General features: G+C 48.5%; 1 pseudogene; it reads left to right on the top strand.

Annotated features, from left to right (window-relative positions):
• Window positions 1-3328: 3328 nt before the first annotated feature.
• Window positions 3329-19005, top strand: LOC123048893 (trafficking protein particle complex subunit 3-like; annotated as a pseudogene).
• The last annotated feature ends 189 nt before the right edge of the window (window positions 19006-19194 follow it).

The following is a 19194-nucleotide window of genomic DNA, read 5'->3' as shown; positions in this document are numbered from 1 at the left end:
GAAAAGCACTACAAATGATCTCTGAAAAGGTTGAAAGTTGGCATGGTATCATCATTTCACCCACCTAGCATGTGCTAAAAAGTTGAGAGGGCTACGGCAAAAACTGGATGCACTTCGTGTACAAAACGGACAATCTATTTCGAAGTATCAGGGTTTTGGACGAAAACTCATCTGTTACAAAGGGATTTCATTTTTTTTACTTATTTGAACTCCAGACTCTTTGTGTGTTCAAAATGCACCATTCAAAGCCACATCAGCAATTTTCAACCCTTTCTAACTTCATTTGTTCTTTTTAGGCATTCACTCGTATTTTTGAGCTAAATGACCATAAAATTGAAAAGCACTACAGATGATTCTTTTTAGTTGCATAAATTTTATATAATTTAAGTTGCATCAATTTTATTTTTTATTGATTCTTTTTAGTTGATTCCTTTTCCTATTAGAGTTTTATTAAAGCTTTTTAGTTGATTCTTTTGCTATTGTAGAATATATTAGTGGGTAAAAAAACAAACCTTTGGTCCCGGTTCCAGACACCAGCCGGGACTAATGGTGGTGGGCCAGGAGCAAGGCCCACTGGTCCCGGTTTGTGTTTGGAACCGGGACCAATGGTCTCAGACGAACCGGGACCAATGGCCCCCGAGGCCCGACCCGCGCCCTGGCCTCATGAACCGGGACCTATGCCCCCCATTGGTCCCGGTTCATGAGTGAACCGGGATTAATGGGCTTGCCCTGCCTAGACCAAAGCCCTGTTTTCTACTAGTGGGTGGCGGCGGCTGGACTGGGTGAAGCTAGGGGTGGGAAAGGGTGAAGACAGAGAGAGGGCTAGGTTTTATATGGCTGGGTGACATGGCGCTGAGTTGGCCGCCGACTATGCGGTCAACATTCCAAAACCGGTCAAAACAAGGATAAAACCAGCTTGACTAGAGGTAGGGTTGATTCTTGTCCGGTTTTAGAAGTTTGAGGTTGTAAATCAGACAGTTTTGAAGTTCAGGGTTGTATATTAGACTTTGGTGGTAGTTCAGAGTTGTAACATGAACTTCTCTCAATAAATTACGATGAGCAAGGAAAAATAAAGGAGCTGGGCTGCGTAGGGAGGGCGAGGCTCACGACCCATGAGTTGGTTTTTCCTTGCGAACAGCCCACGAGGTCAACCGGTCACCGCCTCACCGGGAACTTCCCTAGGGTTTCCTCCCTTAATCCACCAAACCCTTCGCTTCCGAGCTTCCCCCGCCCGCCGCCGCCGCCCAAGCCCGCCGCCCAACCGCACACCGCCGCTGTAGTCTCCCAACACAATCAATTGTTATGCCCACTGTGTTGGTGAGTCGTGATGTTTTGCCGCTGCACCATCTTCGATCTGTAGGTACGTACCTGCGATTTCCTTTTCTTCTACGCTGCCCCAGATTCTGATCTGGATACTTGGATTTATCGGGTTGAGTTGCAGTAGGATGATTGGGCTTGATTGATTTCTATTTAAAATTAACACGAGTAATTCAGGAAAAATCTGGACCTTGTCCGCCCGTTTGCAATTAGGCAGAACAGGATGCCAAAGCGGCCGCGGAAATGTGAGCATGGCGGCGGCCCTGAGCGACTTTACCTTGTCTTTGACGACTGGTGCCATGGATATAGCATCCGCATGGTAAACTTGTTGCCCGGCGAGAACCATCAGCAGACTGCTTTCTCAGACCAAGACGACCAAGACAAGGTGCCACATTTTCCTCGGCCTTTCTTCCGCATGGTGGCGCCTCGTGAATCTCCTAAGTACTTCACATCAGCCTTTGGCACCAGGATCTTGGCGATGCATCCGAGAGATCCCGAGGGTGACTTGTTGGAAGGTTACTTCCCCATGTTGGACGTCCGCTCGCGGTGCGTCACCACTGGCCCTGGGCAGAGAAATCTTTTTCATCCCATCTACCACCTCCCGGTCGGCAACAAGCTATTCACTATGAGCTCTTACTCCTTCGAGATGCTCTGCTTGGAGGAGCTCTCAGCCAAGGTATCGCATCGAAATTCCAGCAAAGAGTGGTCGTGGAAAGAGCTCGAGCAGCAGCCATTTAATGTTTGTGACGTCACTTCCTACTCCTTGCACCCTGAAGAACGGACCTTCCTCATCAGCACCAAGAAGGACACCACCGAGGCCACCTTCAGCTTTGACACGGAGAGGCATTCATGGAAACTACTTGGCAATTGGGTTCTGCCCTTTGACGGCCAGGGTCACTTTGACCAGCACCTCAAGGCCTTTGTTGGGCTCTCCAAAGAACCGGACACCCTCGGTCAAATTTACTGCTGCGACGTGCCCATCTATGGTACCCCTGAAGGGCGGTGCCCTGTCCCTTCGATGAATCTCTGCAAGGAGAATCTGTTCGTTTCTGGTGACCCAATGGATAAGCATGTAGGTGCTACCCTTGTCTATATGGGAGGCGTGAGCAAATTCTGTCTCGTGCAGTGTGTCAACAAGGAGGTGAGGGATCCTGGTTTGAGCCTACCTGGTTCCTGGATGTATCGTTTGACAACATTCTCTCTCAGCCTGGACGATCAGCGTAAAGAACTGACGACTGGCGGTACCTGTCACTCGCAGTACTACAAAGTGCCCAAAGCAACCACCAAGTCGTTACTCGTTCAAGATCCTGTGGCATTTTGGATGTAGAATGCTGAAAGTATTGTCATGATAATCAGTTCCTTATTTTATTTTCACTCAGTTACAACCCTGTTGCCTTCTACAGTATGTTTTAATAATGTCTGCACTCCTGTGATTCAGTCAATGTACTGTCTTTTGTTTTCATGTTAGTTTGCAACAAGAAAGTATTCCATTATGGGTTTGTTTTCATGTCTTTTGTTTTCCGGTAAGAAGTTGCAAACTAAGTGTCGGGGGTGCTGCTGCTTCAGTAAACCTGTCACCTGGCAATGCCATCGAAATGCATCGTTTTAATCTGTTTTTGTTGCGCTGTGATTTTTCTAACATGCGTTTCCCTCCTATCTGGATGTGTGCCAGCGTGTGATGTTCTCTGAATCATACTTTAGGCCTTGTTTGGTACTAGGGTTTTTTAGGGGATTGGTGGGGAACCTTTAGTTTATTTTCTTTAGTGGGAAAGAAAATTGTTGCTTTAAAAGGGAACATCTAGTTTATTTTCTTTAGTGGGAAAGAATGGGCCGTTCTACTCTTTTAGGGGCCGATGGACTATACAGTTGGCAAGCCCAAGCCCAAACTTTCACCGCAAAACAAAAAGGATAAGCCCAAACTGGCCTATAACCCAACTACTCGAGACCGGCGACTCTGCGAGTGGTTATCTCCTCTGATCTCTCTCGCCTGCCACCGGCCCTGGTCTCGGCGATGCCGCCTCTCACGACCACCAAGTCCGGTGACGCCCTCTTCGCCAGCGTCGAGCGTACACGCTGACGTAAGGCGCCATCGTGCGGCAGCTGCTCACGGATCTCGAAGAGGTCGAGGAGGTCAACAAGCAGCTCGATCAGATGTATGCCCGTTTTCTTCATCTGCCTCTTAAGTTTATATGCAAATTGGGAAACTGCTGATGTCTGATGGTGTCCATTTGAGGGATCAGATCTAGAAGTGGGAATCTGGGAATTTGCTGTTCTTTTACCTAGGGATCACGTGTGAGGGTTTACAGTGATCTACTTTGCTGCAATAGCCTGAGAATGAGAATCCAAATAGATGTAGCTATGCACTTCTCGCCCTAATTGACTAATGATCGTGGAGTCTGTGAACAGAAGATTATGTTATTTTAGTGATGTTGTGTCAACTTCTCGGTTGAAGAGATTTATCCAACCCGGATTATATACAACTCCTGGTGTTGTCATTGTTGGTGTGGCAACACATCATTTTACGTTCCGTTGTTCAATGGGGGGAAGGAGATATGTCCAATTGCAATGACTCCAGCACTCCAAACTTGTTCCTCTTTTGAACTGAATCGAGGAGCATGGATCTAGCACATTTAAGAATTATAGCCATGCATCACTTGTAGAGGAAAGAGGGACGGCGGGACATGAAAGTGAATCACATATGAATTATTAATATATTTCCTACTATGGTTGCTGGTTTATAGCTTATGTGGTGAATTAACTCTCAAGGCTTGCTAGCAGTTATTACTGTGTTTGCTGTATTTTAACTTTGTTGGGAACCTTGTTTATAAAGCGTCTTGCGATGCTTAAGCGGTAAGGCGCCCTGACAGCGACTTAGAAATATGCCCGCTTTAGGCGCTTAGGCGTCACTTAAGCGTCAAAGCGGGTGTTGCTCGCTTTAGGTCGCTTTACCGACATATAAACCATGCTTGGGAAGTGAATCACATATGAATTCTCAATATGTCTACTACTGTGGTTTAGTGAATTAATTCTCAAGCTTGCTGCCGGCTGAAAGGATCGATGTAGTTGACTAGAGGGGGGTGAATAGGCAACTAACAATTTTTAGCTTTTCTTTACCAAATTAAACTTTGCATCAAAATAGGTTGTCTAGATATGCAACTAAGTGAGCAACCTATATGATGCAACGACAACAAGCACGCAAGCAAGTAAGAGATATAACACAAGTAAACTAGCGAAAGTAAAGGAACGAGATAACAAGAGTGGAGCCGGTGGAGACGAGGATGTGTTACCGAAGTTCCTTCCTTTTGAGAGGAAGTACGTCTCCGTTGGAGCGGTGTGGAGGCACAATGCTCCCCAAGAAGCCACAAGGGCCACCGTATTCTCCTCACGCCCTCACACAATGCGAGATGCCGTGATTCCACTATTGGTGCCCTTGAAGGCGGCGACCGGACCTTTACAAACAAGGTTGGGGCAATCTCCACAACTTAATTGGAGGCTCCCAACGACACCACAAAGCTTCACCACAATGGACTATGGCTCCGCGGTGACCTCAACCGTCTAGGGTGCTCAAACACCCAAGAGTAACAAGATCCGCTAGGGATAAGTGGGGGGAATCAAATTTCTCTTGGTGGAAGTGTAGATCGTGGCCTTCTCAACCAATCCCGAGCAAATCAAGTTTGATTGGCTAGGGAGAGAGATCGGGCGAAAATGGAGCTTGGAGCAACAATGGAGCTTTTGGGGGAAGAGGTGAGGTAACTTTGGGGAAGAAGACCCCTTTATATAGTGGGGGGAACAAACCAACCGTTACCCCCCTTCTGCCCCGAAGAGAGCGGTAGTACCGCTGTGCCAGCGGTACTACCGCTTGCCACTATAAGCGGTACTACCGCCCCAAAGCACGGTACTACCGCTTGGCCCACAGCGGTACTACCGCGGAGGGAGGGCGGTACTACCGCACAGGAGCGGTACTACGGCCCCCCACAGCCGCGCCAGTACCGTAAAACCCGACACGAAAAAGAAGCCCTCGAATCGAGGCGGTACTAGCACGAGACCACCGCGGTACTACGGCTTGGGGCCACTAGCGGTACTACTGCTCTAGAGCGGTACTACCGCGCCCAGAGCGGTACTACCGCTTGTGGCACCCAAGTGGTACTACCGCTCCGTCCCGCGGTACTACCGCTGGGACCAGAGACAGTACACACATGGGGCTACTAGCGGTACTACTGCTCTGGGCGGTACTACCGCTCCAGAGCGGTACTACCGCTTGTAGCACCCAAGCGGTACTACCGCTCTGGCCCACGGTACTACCGCAGGGACCAGAGAGGGCACAAAGAAGGAGAACCAAGCCCATCATCGAAACGGAAAGGCTCGGAGGGAGGGGCAAAGGAAGTGTACGTGATGATTCCGCCCTAGCCTTTCCAAAACGGACCCCCTCTTGATAGTACGGTGATCCCTATGAAACTAGTCCACCAAACTAATCCGAAAGGACTACACCGTCTTCGCTTTAAGCTCCGAGGGGAGGAAATCGTCTCGTGCCAAAAGAATGAATCTCTGAAAAACACTCAACGCACACGATTAGTCCGCAAAAGCATTGTCATCAATCACCAAAACATCTTAGGGATAAATATGCCCTTACAATCTCCCCCTTTTTGGTGGATTGATGACAATACGGGATTTGCACAACTGGGAAAAAAACAAAGGACATAAGCAGACCCCAAGTCTCTAAAATATAGACGGGCTCCCCCTAGATGTGTGCCATCAAGATAGGTGCTTTGAGCTGCACGACACACATACTAGGATCAACACTCCCCCTGTATTTTAGAGACCAACAACCTAAGCGAGAAACAAGATAGCAGGATATATAACATAATGAAGCATATAACTCATGAGATATCAAATGACTAGAGACAAAGATAAAGATATGATAATGATAGGGTAGCATATGTCTCACACCATATGACGCGAACTAAAGTCTTACTGAACACAAAACCAAGCAAAGCACAAAGTAGCACATAACGAAAGCACAAAGGCAAAGACACACTCGCAACACAACGACGCAAATCCCTAAACTCTCTCCCCCTTTGGCATCGAGACACCAAAAGGGGCAAAGAGCTAGCCTACGGCTCCAGGTGAGAGCATGCTGAGGATCTCGAACATCAGGACTCTGCGTGATCATCTGCACTGCCATCCTCGCCCGGAAACTGCTCGGCATCTGAGTCGGTCCACGGACAGTGCTGCTGGATCCACTCCTCCTCCTCAGTAATCTAACCCTCTGAGCCGCTGGTGACTGTCGCACCCATCTGATGCATCAGCTCCTTGTGACGTCCTCTTGCCTTCTTCTCAGCCACATGAGTCATGTACTGACCATGAGACTCCAGGCAGAACAGCTTCTTCATCTTGCGTTTGAGCTTCTTTGCCCAAGAGGGCTTAGCTGCAGAAGGCTCTGTCCCAGGAGGCACATACTCCTCATCATCATCACCAGCATCAGCCTCGTCCTCGATCTCCATGGCAGCAGCAGAAGATGGAGCTCCAGATCTACCCCAATTATCCTTCTTCCTCAGACGCTTGATCTCATGAGAGACCAACTCTCCAGTTTCCAGCTGCTCCTCAGGATAGGTACGTCTCCAGGCCCTCTCAATAAGCAACATGATGAACGGACCATAAATTGGGCACTTGCGCTCAGAAACAGCCGCCAGAAGCTCAGACCACATGACATGAGAGATGTCCAGAGACTCGCCGGTGTTTGCGTCCTTCTCACGCTGGCAGAAGAGAAGCATGTCCACAAGGTAAGAGTGTACCATGTCCAGATTCCCAATACGAGGGAAGAGAGTCTCGCGGAAGATACGGTGAAGGATGTCCAGATAGGTAGACAACTCATAGGTTTCCTTCCTGGTCTCAGGGTGGACCTTCCGAGTACAGTAGGGCCAGAGGGCTTGCTTGTGAGTGGAGGTGACATTTTGGTGAGGACGAAAACCAACTGGAGTCTCGAGCCCTTGATCTTCCACCTCAAGCAGCTCCATGAAGGCCTGCCACTTGACAGCTAGCACCTTTCCATTTGTCATCCAAGTCAGAGTCCTGTCTGCGTCAGTCCCTAGGTGAACAGTGGCAAAGAACTGTGCCAGCAAATCTGCATCAAAGTCCTTGTTGAACTGCATGATCTTGAGAATGTTCAACTGAGAGCACATCTGTAGGGCATCACCAAAGTACTCAAGGTCCTTCTCCATAGCATCTGTGTTGATGGAATGAACATTGACAAAGAGATTCTTCTTAGCCTTGATCACATCAAAGTATGTGGCATACTGAAACCGGTTCCAGAACGGGCGGTTGACAAGATTGGGTTCTTGTTCTTCCTCATAGGGGTTGCGCCGACGCCGGTCCCAGAATTCCTTGCTAGACATCTCAGTCACTTTCTTGCCACTTGGCTTCGGTCGGCTGGCAATCTTCTTCTTGCGAGGAGGATTAGCACTTGAGGAAGCACCCCCTGCCGGCTGTGAAGCACTGGAAGAACCACCTGCAGTCTCAGATGAGCGGTACCGCTTCGACGTTGAACGCCCGGGGTTGACACGACGGGCTTGCTGCTCAGGATGTTCATCACCTGGAACCAAACACACGGACACAAGAAACAACCAGAAGGAACGATCAAAACCAAATAAACACAACAAAGATGGATCAACATGTGGTAGGAAACAATGGAACTGGGCATCCAGCGGTAGTACCGTGCCTGCTCAGCGGTAGTACCGCTTATCCACATAAGCGGTAGTACCGCTCCGTGGAGCGGTAGTACCGCTCCAGCGGTAGTACCGTGCCATATGGGCGGTAGTACCGCCCGAGACGGGGCACGGCGGATCCCTACTGCCGTGGTCAGATCCGGCACTACCGGGGATGCCAAATTCAAAAATAAACCTACTAAACATCAATCCAAAGAGTCTAGGTGCCTTCTCCAACCTACTCAAGCCTAGATTTGGCCAAAAATCTAGAGATGCAACTACTATTGCCCCTAAAACGCGAGATCTGAAATCTAGACAAGAAGAGAAGAGGAACGGGAGCAATACCGGCATCCATGGCAAGAGGATGAGGTGGGGATCGACTCCACCGAAGGAAATGGAGAGGAACGGTCCGGAGACGGAGGGCCGCCGGAGCCTTCCCGCGGCGAGATGGCGCTGGAGAGAGAGGAAGAGGAACCAGGGAACGAAGCAAATGGGTATGGGGTGGAGGAAACCACCCCTGCCCACGACTTAACCCCCTGGCCCCGCCCCTCAGCGGTAGTACCGTGGTGAGGGGCGGTAGTACCGCTTAGCCGAATAAGCGGTAGTACCGCTGCGTGGAGCGGTAGTACCGCTCCAGCGGTAGTGCCGCTCATGCACAACGGTAGTACCACCCAGCGCAACTCAAACCAGACTCAACACATATGGTGCAAAACGAAAGACGGGAAACACCGGCAAGAAGACCAACAAGAGCACTAGCAAGAGAACAAGAAACACACGCCTCTATACGAGAGGGCGGTGGCCGAGGCCACCTATGTTTGAGTCACTTGGTATGGCACCGCGAAGAATTATCCTTGGGCCCATGACCAAAGCTCGTCTTTGAAGCACAAGTACCATCAAAAATGGCTAATGTGAAAGAGTGAGATCAGTTTATGCATTGTGGGGGGGAGGGAAAGTTCATTGAGAGAACAACACTCCCCCTACGTCCATGCCTACACCTAGACAAGAAAGCACAATGAATGTGAGGGGTGTGCAAAGGTTCAAACCACATTGCTCGAATCAATGATATTTAGCTCATGCCTTAACTCGCGAAATCTTGCTTCATCCAATGGCTTCGTGAAAATATCTGCAAGGTTATCATGAGTGTTGACGTAGTTGAGCTCGATCTCCCCTCGCCTAATATGATCCCGGATGAAGTGATACCGAATCTCAATATGCTTTGTCTTGAAGTGTTGCACCGGGTTGAGAGAAATCTTGATAGCACTTTCATTGTCACACCAAAGAGGCACTTTGTCACAAATGACACCGTAATCCTTTAAAGTTTGCCTCATCCATAAGAGTTGTGCACAACAACTTCCGGCCGCCACATACTCCGCTTCGGTGGACGAGAGAGACACACAACTTTGCTTTTTAGAAGACCAACTTACCAAAGAGCAACCAAGAAATTGGCACCCTCCGGAAGTGGACTTCCTATCCACTTTGTCTCACGCCCAATCGGAGTCCGAAAAACCTACAAGCTTGAAGTTTGCTCCTCTTGGGTACCATAGGCCAAAGTTTGGGGTATGAGCCAAATATCGAAAGATTCGCTTGACCGCCACAAAGTGGCTTTCCTTAGGTGCGGCTTGAAACCGTGCACATATTCCCACACTCAACATGATATCCGGTCTAGATGCACAAAGGTAAAGCAAGGATCCAATCATAGAGCGATATACCTTTTGATCCACCGCTTTACCATTGGGATCAATGTCAAGTTGGCACTTGGTGGGCATTGGAGTGGAAGCCGGCTTGACATCACTTAGCTTGAATCTCTTTAGCATGTCTTGAGTGTATTTGGCTTGGTTGATGAAGGTTCCTTCTCTTCTTTGTTTGATTTCGAATCCGAGAAAGAACTTCAACTCTCCCATCATAGACATCTTGAACTTTGAGGTCATGAGAGCGGCAAATTCTTCATTGAAAGCTTTGTTAGGGGAACCAAAAATAATATCATCAACATATAGTTGGCACACAAACAACTCCCCCTTGACCTTCTTAGTAAAAAGAGTGGGGTCGATTTTCCCGATTTCGAATCCACGATCTTGTAACAACTCCGTAAGATGCTCATACCACGCACGTGGGGCTTGTTTAAGGCCATAGAGCGCCTTGTGGAGTTGATACACATGATCGGGGAAATAGGGATCTTCGAACCTGGGGGGTTGTTTGACATATACCAACTCATTTATGGGACCATTAAGAAAAGCACTCTTCACATCCATTTGTTGCAAAGTGAAATTATGATGAGAAGCACAAGCAATCAACAAACGAATAGATTCAAGGTGAGCAACGGGGGCAAAGGTTTCACCGTAGTCGATACCCTCGACTTGGGAGTAGCCTTGTGCCACCAAACGAGCCTTGTTGCGAACAATGATTCCATGAGCGTCTTGCTTGTTCTTGAATATCCACTTGGTTCCAATGACATTATGATTCCCGGTTGGCCTTGGCACTAAATTCCACACTTGGTTATGTTCGAAGTTGTTGAGTTCTTCATGCATGGCGTTGAGCCAATCCGGGTCCTCAAGCGCTTCATAAACCTTTTGGGGTTCGACACAAGAAACAAACGCATGATGTTCACAATAGTTTGCTAATTGTCTACGAGTGCTTACCCCCTTTCTTAGGCTTCCAACCACATTCTCCATGAGATGACCTTTGGTGGTGAGCTTGGAAGCGATCTTAGCGGCACGACGCTCCAATTCCTCCTCGGAAGTGAAGTGAGGGGGGTTACTTGATCATCTTGAGCGTCGTCTTGAGCTTGTTCTTGATCTTGAACTAGCTCGAGGGGAAGAACTTGACCTTGGGCATCATTTGGTGGATCACCACCATCTTGAGGTTGATCTTGCCCTTGATCTTGTTCATGAGGTTGAGGGCCTTCACTTTGTTCTTCGGAAGCGTGTGGGTCTTGGGTTGGTGATGGCTCCACTTGAGTGGAGCATTGTCCTTCTCCTTCGGCCACAAGGGGTTCCTCAATGGGTAGGATATATCCAATACCCATTCTTCTTATGGCTTGGGGAGGAATTTCATCACCTACATCACAAGTACCACTTTGCTCCACTTGGGAGCCGTTATTTTCATCAAACTCCACGTTACACGTCTCCTCAATAAGTCCCGTGGACTTATTGAGAACACGGTAAGCATGGGAGTTTGTAGCATAACCAACAAATATGCCCTCATGAGCTCTAGTCTCAAATTTAGACAAACGAACACCTTTCTTGAGAATGAAACACTTACACCCGAACACCCGAAAGTACTTGAGGTTGGGCTTGTTACCGGTGAGGATCTCATATGGAGTCTTGTTCAAGCCTTTGCGAAGATAGAGCCGATTTGAAGCATGACACGCGATGTTGATGGCTTCGGCCCAAAAGTTGTATGGAGACTTGAACTCCGCCATCATGGTCCTTGCCGCATCCATCAACGTTCGATTCTTCCTCTCCGCAACACCATTTTGTTGAGGGGTGTAAGGTGCGGAATATTGATGCTTGATCCCCTCATCACTGAGAAACTCATCCAAGGTGTAGTTCTTGAACTCGGGTGCCGTTGTCACTTCTTATTGTCAAGATCTTTGCATTGTGTTGACGTTGGGCTTCATTTGCAAAGTCAATGACCGTTTGTTGGGTCTCACTCTTCCTCTTGAAGAAATACACCCACGTGTATCTAGAATAATCATCCACAATTACCAAGCAATACTTTCTACCCCCAAGACTATCAAAGGATGGAGGCCCAAAGAGATCCAAATGAAGGAGCTCCAACGGCCTCTTCGAGTAAATAAGAGTCGTGGGAGGGTGAGCCTTCTCATGAAGCTTTCCTTCGATACAAGCACTGCAAGCACGATCTTTGGCAAAACTAACATTCGTTAGTCCACGGACATGGTCCCCCTTGAGAAGACTTTGCAAAGATCTCATATTGACATGGGCTAAACGGCGATGCCAAAGCCATCCCACGTCAACTTTAGCCATTAGGCATGTCGCGGTCTTAGTGGGTCGCTCCGAAAAGTTAATCACATAGAGACCGTTCTCGACATGCCCAACAAAGGCTACTTTAAGAGTCTTGCTCCACAAGAGGGCCACGGTATCAATATCAAAGAAGGTGGCAAAACCCATGATAGCAAGTTGACGAACAGAAAGTAAATTGTATGCAAGGGACTCAACTAGCATGACCTTCTCGATCGTGAGATCATGAGAAATGACGACTTTGCCGAGTCCCAATACCTTAGAAGACGAGGCATCACCCCACTCGACATTGGTGGGCATAGATGGAATTTTGTGCACGTCCACCACCAAGTCCTTGCTTCCAGTCATATGATTTGTAGCTCCACTATCGAGCAACCATGATCCCCCACCGGAAGCAAACACCTACAAGAGATCAATGCTTGGTTTTAGGTACCCATTTAGTAATGGGTCCTTTGATGTTAGCAACAAGGGTCTTAGGAACCCAAATAGACCATTCAATGTACTCATGAGGAGAACCAACGAATTTGGCATAAACATGCCCATCACTAGCACGGCATAACACATAAGAAGGATTAAAGTCGCCGGCTTTGTTGGAAGGAGTGGTATTGCTCTTCTTGACACCGCCACCCTTCGCCTTGTTCTCTTCTCCTTGGAAGCACCCTCTCCCTCCTTCACAAAAGTTTGCTTGAGAGGAGGAGGTCGCTTGGTCTTGTCATTCTTCTTCTTGTTCTTGGGATTGGGTGTGAACCCAATCCCCTCCTTGGCCACAACTTCCTTTTCATTGCTCAAGAGGTCGTTGAGGTTCTTCTCACCTTGTATGCATGACACAAGGCCTTTCTCAAGTTGCTCCTTCAACTTAGCATTCTCCTCAACAAGATGCACATGCTCACAACACGGATTAGTGGCATTTGCATTATCAATTAGCACCATATGAGGAAAGGTGGCTTTCTCCTTTGTTAGCTTCACTTGGAGTTGATCATGAGACTCCTTGAGGCTAGCATGAACACCCTTCAAGACTTTGTGAGCCTTGTCGAGAATGCCAAACTCCTCTTTCAGTCTAGCAAGATCAACCCCAAGTTTTGCCTTCTCGAAGTTTAGCACACGAGACACAACAAGAGCATGATCAAGATCTTTCTTTAACTTAGCATGATCATCGTTGTATGACTCCTCAAGAGCCAAACGAAGACCACGCTCTTCGTCAAGAGCATTGGAAAGATCCGAAATCTCATCGGCATAGTCACGACTATGCCCCTCCATCTTAGAGATGGTATCCTCGTGAGCCTCGATCATGTCATTGGCTTCACCAAGTTGTTCCAAGAGAGCAACGAAGTGCTTCTTGGATTTACCCTTGAGTTTACCCATAAAGATCTCAAACTCATTTTCCTCCACATTTGTCCCCTCATGTTCATCAATGCTATCCGTCGAAGAAGGATGATTGATGATGGTAGTTTTGATGTTGGAGGTTACCTTATTGGTGGCTTTAGCCATGAGGCACTTGGCGGTGATGTTCTCATTGGGTGAGTCGAAGAGAGACACCCGTGGAGTCTTCGCAATAGCAACGGAGGCCATGGCAACCGACTCACCATCTTCATCATTGTCATCATCCTCATTGTACTCTTCTTGAACCACCAATGCCTTGGGAGGAGTCTTCTTGGTGAAGTTGCTCTTGTTGGGGAACGACTTGGCTTTGTCTTTTCTAATGAGCTTGCCACCATTGTCTTCCCTCTTCTCGTAAGGGCACTCCGCAACAAAATGGCTCACATTGCCACAATTGAAGCAAGTCCTCATCCGTTGCTTGCCCTTTGCACCACTTGAGTTGCTTTTGTTGAAGTTTGGCCTCGAGTTCTTCTTGCTCCAAAATTGCCTTGAAGCAAGAGCCATGTGTTCATGATAGGCATACTTCGTATCTTCGAGGTTGCCCTCCTCTTCTTCCTCTTCATCCTCTTCCTCCATACTAACCTTGGCCTTTAGAGCGAGGTTGGGCTTCTTAACTCTTTGAGAGCGAAGAACCGCATTGTCGGCGGTCTTGTCCAAGATGCTCATAGCCACAAACTCATCCAACACTTCACTTGAGGACAAGGTGTGAAAGTCCGGCCTTTGACGAATTACGGAGGACATGGCTTTGTGGTAGGGCATCATTGCCTTGAGGAACTTGCGCTTGATCCAATTGTCATCCGTGTCCTTACTTCCATGATCTCGGAGCGAGACCGCGAGTTTGGTTACTCTCCAAAAAGCTCACGAGGTTCTTCATCTTCTTTCATTGCAAACTCGTCGGCTTCATCTTGCACCACTTCATAGTTGGAGCGTTGAATGCTTGCGCTTCCCCGATAAAGGGAAACAACTTGGAGCCACGCATCTTTGGCCATGGTGTAAGGCCGAAGATGAGGAAGATCTTCGGGTGGGATGGCTTCTTGGATGATGAAGAGAGCATTCTCATTGAATTGATGATCCACAACTTCTCTAGGAGTGAAGTTACTTCGGTCATGCGGATAAAAGCCTTCTTCAATGATTCTCCAAAGGTTAGTGTTCACATGATTTAAATGACGCTTAAAACGATAGACCCAAGAATCAAAATCTACATTCTTCTCAATCTTAGGGGCTGGGCCGGCATGATTCAAATGAGTGGAAGGGAGCGGTCCACCGTAGACGGGTGGAGGTTCCACATGGGCAAAGATGCCGGTCCCATTTTTATCACTAGAACAAGGAGCCTTCTCGCTCGAAGCTTCACCCTTGTCGGAGGTAGCATCCGTCACCTTGTTAGCGGGATCACCCACTTTCAACGGTGCGGTGGTAAGTTTAAGCCCTTCTAAGAGTTTATTCAACATGCTTTTGACCTTGGTCGTCATGGAGGTTTTCAATGTGTCCAACGCCACATTGAATTCCTCACGAGAGACCGCGGTTCCCCCATCTCCCGTAGACGAGACTGGTTTCTCACCGGAGTGCTCCTTCGCACCGTCTACGACGTCAACCATACTCTTTGGACGGTAAAGTCCTTAATAAAGAGACGAGGCTCTGATACCAATTGAAAGGATCGATATAGTTGACTAGAGGGGGGGTGAATAGGCAACTAACAATTTTTAGCTTTTCTTTACCAAATTAAACTTTGCATCAAAATAGGTTGTCTAGATATGCAACTAAGTGAGCAACCTATATGATGCAACGACAACAAGCACGCAAGCAAGTAAGAGATATAACACAAGTAAACTAGCGAAAGTAAAGGAACGAGATAACCAAGAGTGGAGCCGGTGGAGACGAGGATGTGTTACCGAAGTTCCTTCCTTTTGAGAGGAAGTACGTCTCCGTTGGAGCGGTGTGGAGGCACAATGCTCCCCAAGAAGCCACAAGGGCCACCGTATTCTCCTCACGCCCTCACACAATGCGAGATGCCGTGATTCCACTATTGGTGCCCTTGAAGGCGGCGACCGGACCTTTACAAACAAGGTTGGGGCAATCTCCACAACTTAATTGGAGGCTCCCAACGACACCACAAAGCTTCACCACAATGGACTATGGCTCCGCGGTGACCTCAACCGTCTAGGGTGCTCAAACACCCAAGAGTAACAAGATCCGCTAGGGATAAGTGGGGGGAATCAAATTTCTCTTGGTGGAAGTGTAGATCGTGGCCTTCTCAACCAATCCCGAGCAAATCAACAAGTTTGATTGGCTAGGGAGAGAGATCGGGCGAAAATGGAGCTTGGAGCAACAATGGAGCTTTTGGGGGAAGAGGTGAGGTAACTTTGGGGAAGAAGACCCCTTTATATAGTGGGGGGAACAAACCAACCGTTACCCCCCTTCTGCCCCGAAGAGAGCGGTAGTACCGCTGTGCCAGCGGTACTACCGCTTGCCACTATAAGCGGTACTACCGCCCCAAAGCACGGTACTACCGCTTGGCCCACAGCGGTACTACCGCGGAGGGAGGGCGGTACTACCGCACAGGAGCGGTACTACGGCCCCCCACAGCCGCGGCCGGTACCGTAAAACCCGACACAAAAAAGAAGCCCTCGAATCGAGGCGGTACTAGCACGAGACCACCGCTGTACTACGGCTCTAGAGCGGTACTACCGCGCCCAGAGCGGTACTACCGCTTGTGGCACCCATGCGGTACTACCGCTCCGTCCCGCGGTACTACCGCTGGGACCAGAGACAGTACACACATGGGGCTACTAGCGCTACTACTGCTCTGGGCGGTACTAACGCTTGTAGCACCCAAGCGGTACTACCGCTCTGGCCCGCGGTACTACCGCAGGGACCAGAGAGGGCACAAAGAAGGAGAACCAAGCCCATCATCGAAACGGAAAGGCTCGGAGGGAGGGGCAAAGGAAGTGTACATGATGATTCCGCCCTAGCCTTTCCAAAACGGACCCCCTTTTGATAGTACGGTGATCCCTATGAAACTAGTCCACCAAACTAATCCGAAAGGACTACACCGTCTTCGCTTTAAGCTCCGAGGGGAGGAAATCGTCTCGTGCCAAAAGAATGAATCTCTGAAAAACACTCAACGCACACGATTAGTCCGCAAAAGCATTGTCATCAATCACCAAAACATCTTAGGGATAAATATGTCCTTACACCGGCTATTACTACGATTGCGCTATTTAACTTTGCTTGGGAAACCTTTCTTATGTGTTATATATCTTCTTTAATTTTCAGGGGTTACAATATTGGAACTCGGTTGGTCGATGAATTCTTAGCCAAGTCAAATGTATCAAATTGTGCTGACTTCAAGGAGACTGGTGATACTATAGCAAAGGTCCTTTGCTAAACTTCTTATTCTTTGGTTGAGATTAGCACAAAAATAATGCATGCATATATTTCAAGTTATTTGCATGTATTCATATTTCCTAGACTTGTAGGACAAAATGTTTTGAGAGGCCAGAAAGGGGGTACATAGTTTTGTTTAGTCGTTTCTTTAGTAAATGCTAACGGAGACTAAGCACTACCCTACACTTCACGGTTTCCCCAACCTCTCCATCCTCTGCTCCAGCGAGAGGCGAAGAGGGAGAAGGCTTCGTTTCCACCGTCGAAAGCCGGCGAGCCCGGTGGTTCCTCTTCCCTCCGTTGGCCGCTCCGGCGGCGGGAGGGGAGGGGAACCCCGGTGCTTCGTTCCCGGCATGTAGATAGGTTAGGTTTAGGATTTGGCCGAGGCAGCGCTCTGGTGATGGCGGTGTCTCATTGGCCTTTGTTTCTTCCGAGGCTCCGTCCACCTCGACGACGTCCTACAGGATGGAATCGAGGAGCCTTTGGGGTAGATTCCTGCCGCTCTGTTTGGGCGGTGAGGTTAGGTTCTGCCTCGCCGGCGTGCGCGATGGCAGGCATCGTCTGCTCAGATGTGGTTGGCGAGGCGGCGGCGGCCACATCAGGAGATTTTGATCTCCCCATCCCGCTCCTTCCCTGGTGTTGTCTACTCCGGCATCGTCAGCGAAGATGGGAGAGATGTGTACAGGAGATCTGGCCGACGCGCGGTGTTGGCCTGTGCGGGAAGACGGCTGGCTCAGTGCTGGGTTTGCGGTCTGCGGCGTGCGGCTTCGGTGGTCTCCTCCGTCGTGGTCGGACGGAGACGACGGAGTCGAGGACTGGCGAGCGTGGGGAGGATCCCCGGCCGACGCGCCCCAGTGTTTTGGGTCTGCCAGCGGCGGACTGCTTCTTCGGCTCACAAAGCGGCTTCGACTGCGATGGCGTCTCTCCGGTTCAGGGTTGGATGGCGACTTGTCCCCTTCCTCGACGGCGCTCCGGCGGCGGCGCGGATGGGCGTGGAGTGTTTGGTGTTTTTGCGTTTTGCCTCCCCGGGCTTTATGTGTTTTTCTTGGGGGCTTTACTGCAATGTGTGCTGGGACAGCTGTGTTTCTGCACCCTTCTAGCGAGTGCTGCGTGTATGCTATGGTTACTACTTGGGTAATGAACACGTGGTTTCTCCTCAAAAAAAAAAGCAGAAGTCGACAGTGTAGCAGTTTTTACCACTGTATAACAGTGGTTTCAATTTTTTGAGATGCAGACACTTAGCTATTTTCTGTCCATTGATAGCAATCTTTACTGCTATAGTAGCTGTGCACCATTCAGGGACATTCCATGCCTTCTCTTTCTTCTGCAGATTCTATATGTAGTACATTAAGCTCATTTCAACTTGTTCATTAATCGAAGGCCCAGGACTCTCTACCATATTTTCAAGTTGTTCAACACTTGTTTGCTTTCTAGAACTATCAAACTCATCCCCTTGCTGGTCACCCCTTCGGCATATCCATCTTATGGCTTTATTCTCTGACAATCTCCCTTTTTTATCCTTTCCAAACCAGCTTGGGTTCAAAATGTTCCTCGGTGTGACTGCGACTGTAACCAATTGGGATGCTGAGGGTACAACTTGCAACTTTGTATTGGAGGACAACCCACTTGTAGATTTTGTTGAACTTCCTGATACTTGCCAAGGCCTTCAGTATTGCAATGTGTTGAGTGGAGTTATCAGGGGAGCACTGGAAATAGTTTGTCTTCTTTTGCTGCTATATATTTTATAATTTTCTTTTGTCAAACAGTTTAAGAATAAATAAATCTATAAAATGGAGCTGGGATCTCTGACCTCATGCTATTCGATTCTATGAAACTGGCATTAAAAGAGTATACCATTTCCATTTGAGAATTGCATGTTCTTGATATCCAGATCTTAAGGCATATCATGCTGAATCTCTGTAACCCACTGTTGCATGGTACCGCCAGTGGCGTACCTGCTGCAGTATGGAGTATTATACATAACTTCTGCTAGTTGAAGTGTTTGAGTGAAACAGTCTATTACCAGCTTATGTGATATTTATAGAATTGTGATCCCAGTGCTATGATCGTACCAGTTTCAGAAGTCATTTACCATTCGCTGATCAAGTTTAATTGATGTGGCAGTGCAGGTTTCCATGAAGACGGAGGTTACATGGGTCCGCGATATGTTTCGCGGGGATGACGCCTACGAGATGCGGGTGAAGCTCACCAAGCAAGTCCCAGAGGAATATCCCTACAAGGATGATGACTAGTTTCATCTCAAGGGGTCTGCACGGTGGCGCTTGTTTGCTTGTCTGGATATCCGTTTTGCTTTCCCTGTGGCTGTAATTCTGGTACAACCGTCATGTTTACATGAGGCACCTGTTCATTGTATTTTGCAGCTGGACTGTGTACCGCAGATGTATTGTAGAGATCTTGTATGGCTTTCCTGCTTTGGAACA

Source organism: Triticum aestivum, chromosome 2D, assembly GCF_018294505.1.
Source record: "Triticum aestivum cultivar Chinese Spring chromosome 2D, IWGSC CS RefSeq v2.1, whole genome shotgun sequence".
Classification (NCBI taxonomy): Eukaryota; Viridiplantae; Streptophyta; class Magnoliopsida; order Poales; family Poaceae; genus Triticum; species Triticum aestivum.
Note: the sequence above shows the minus strand (reverse complement) of the source record. Positions and strands in the feature narration are given on the sequence as shown.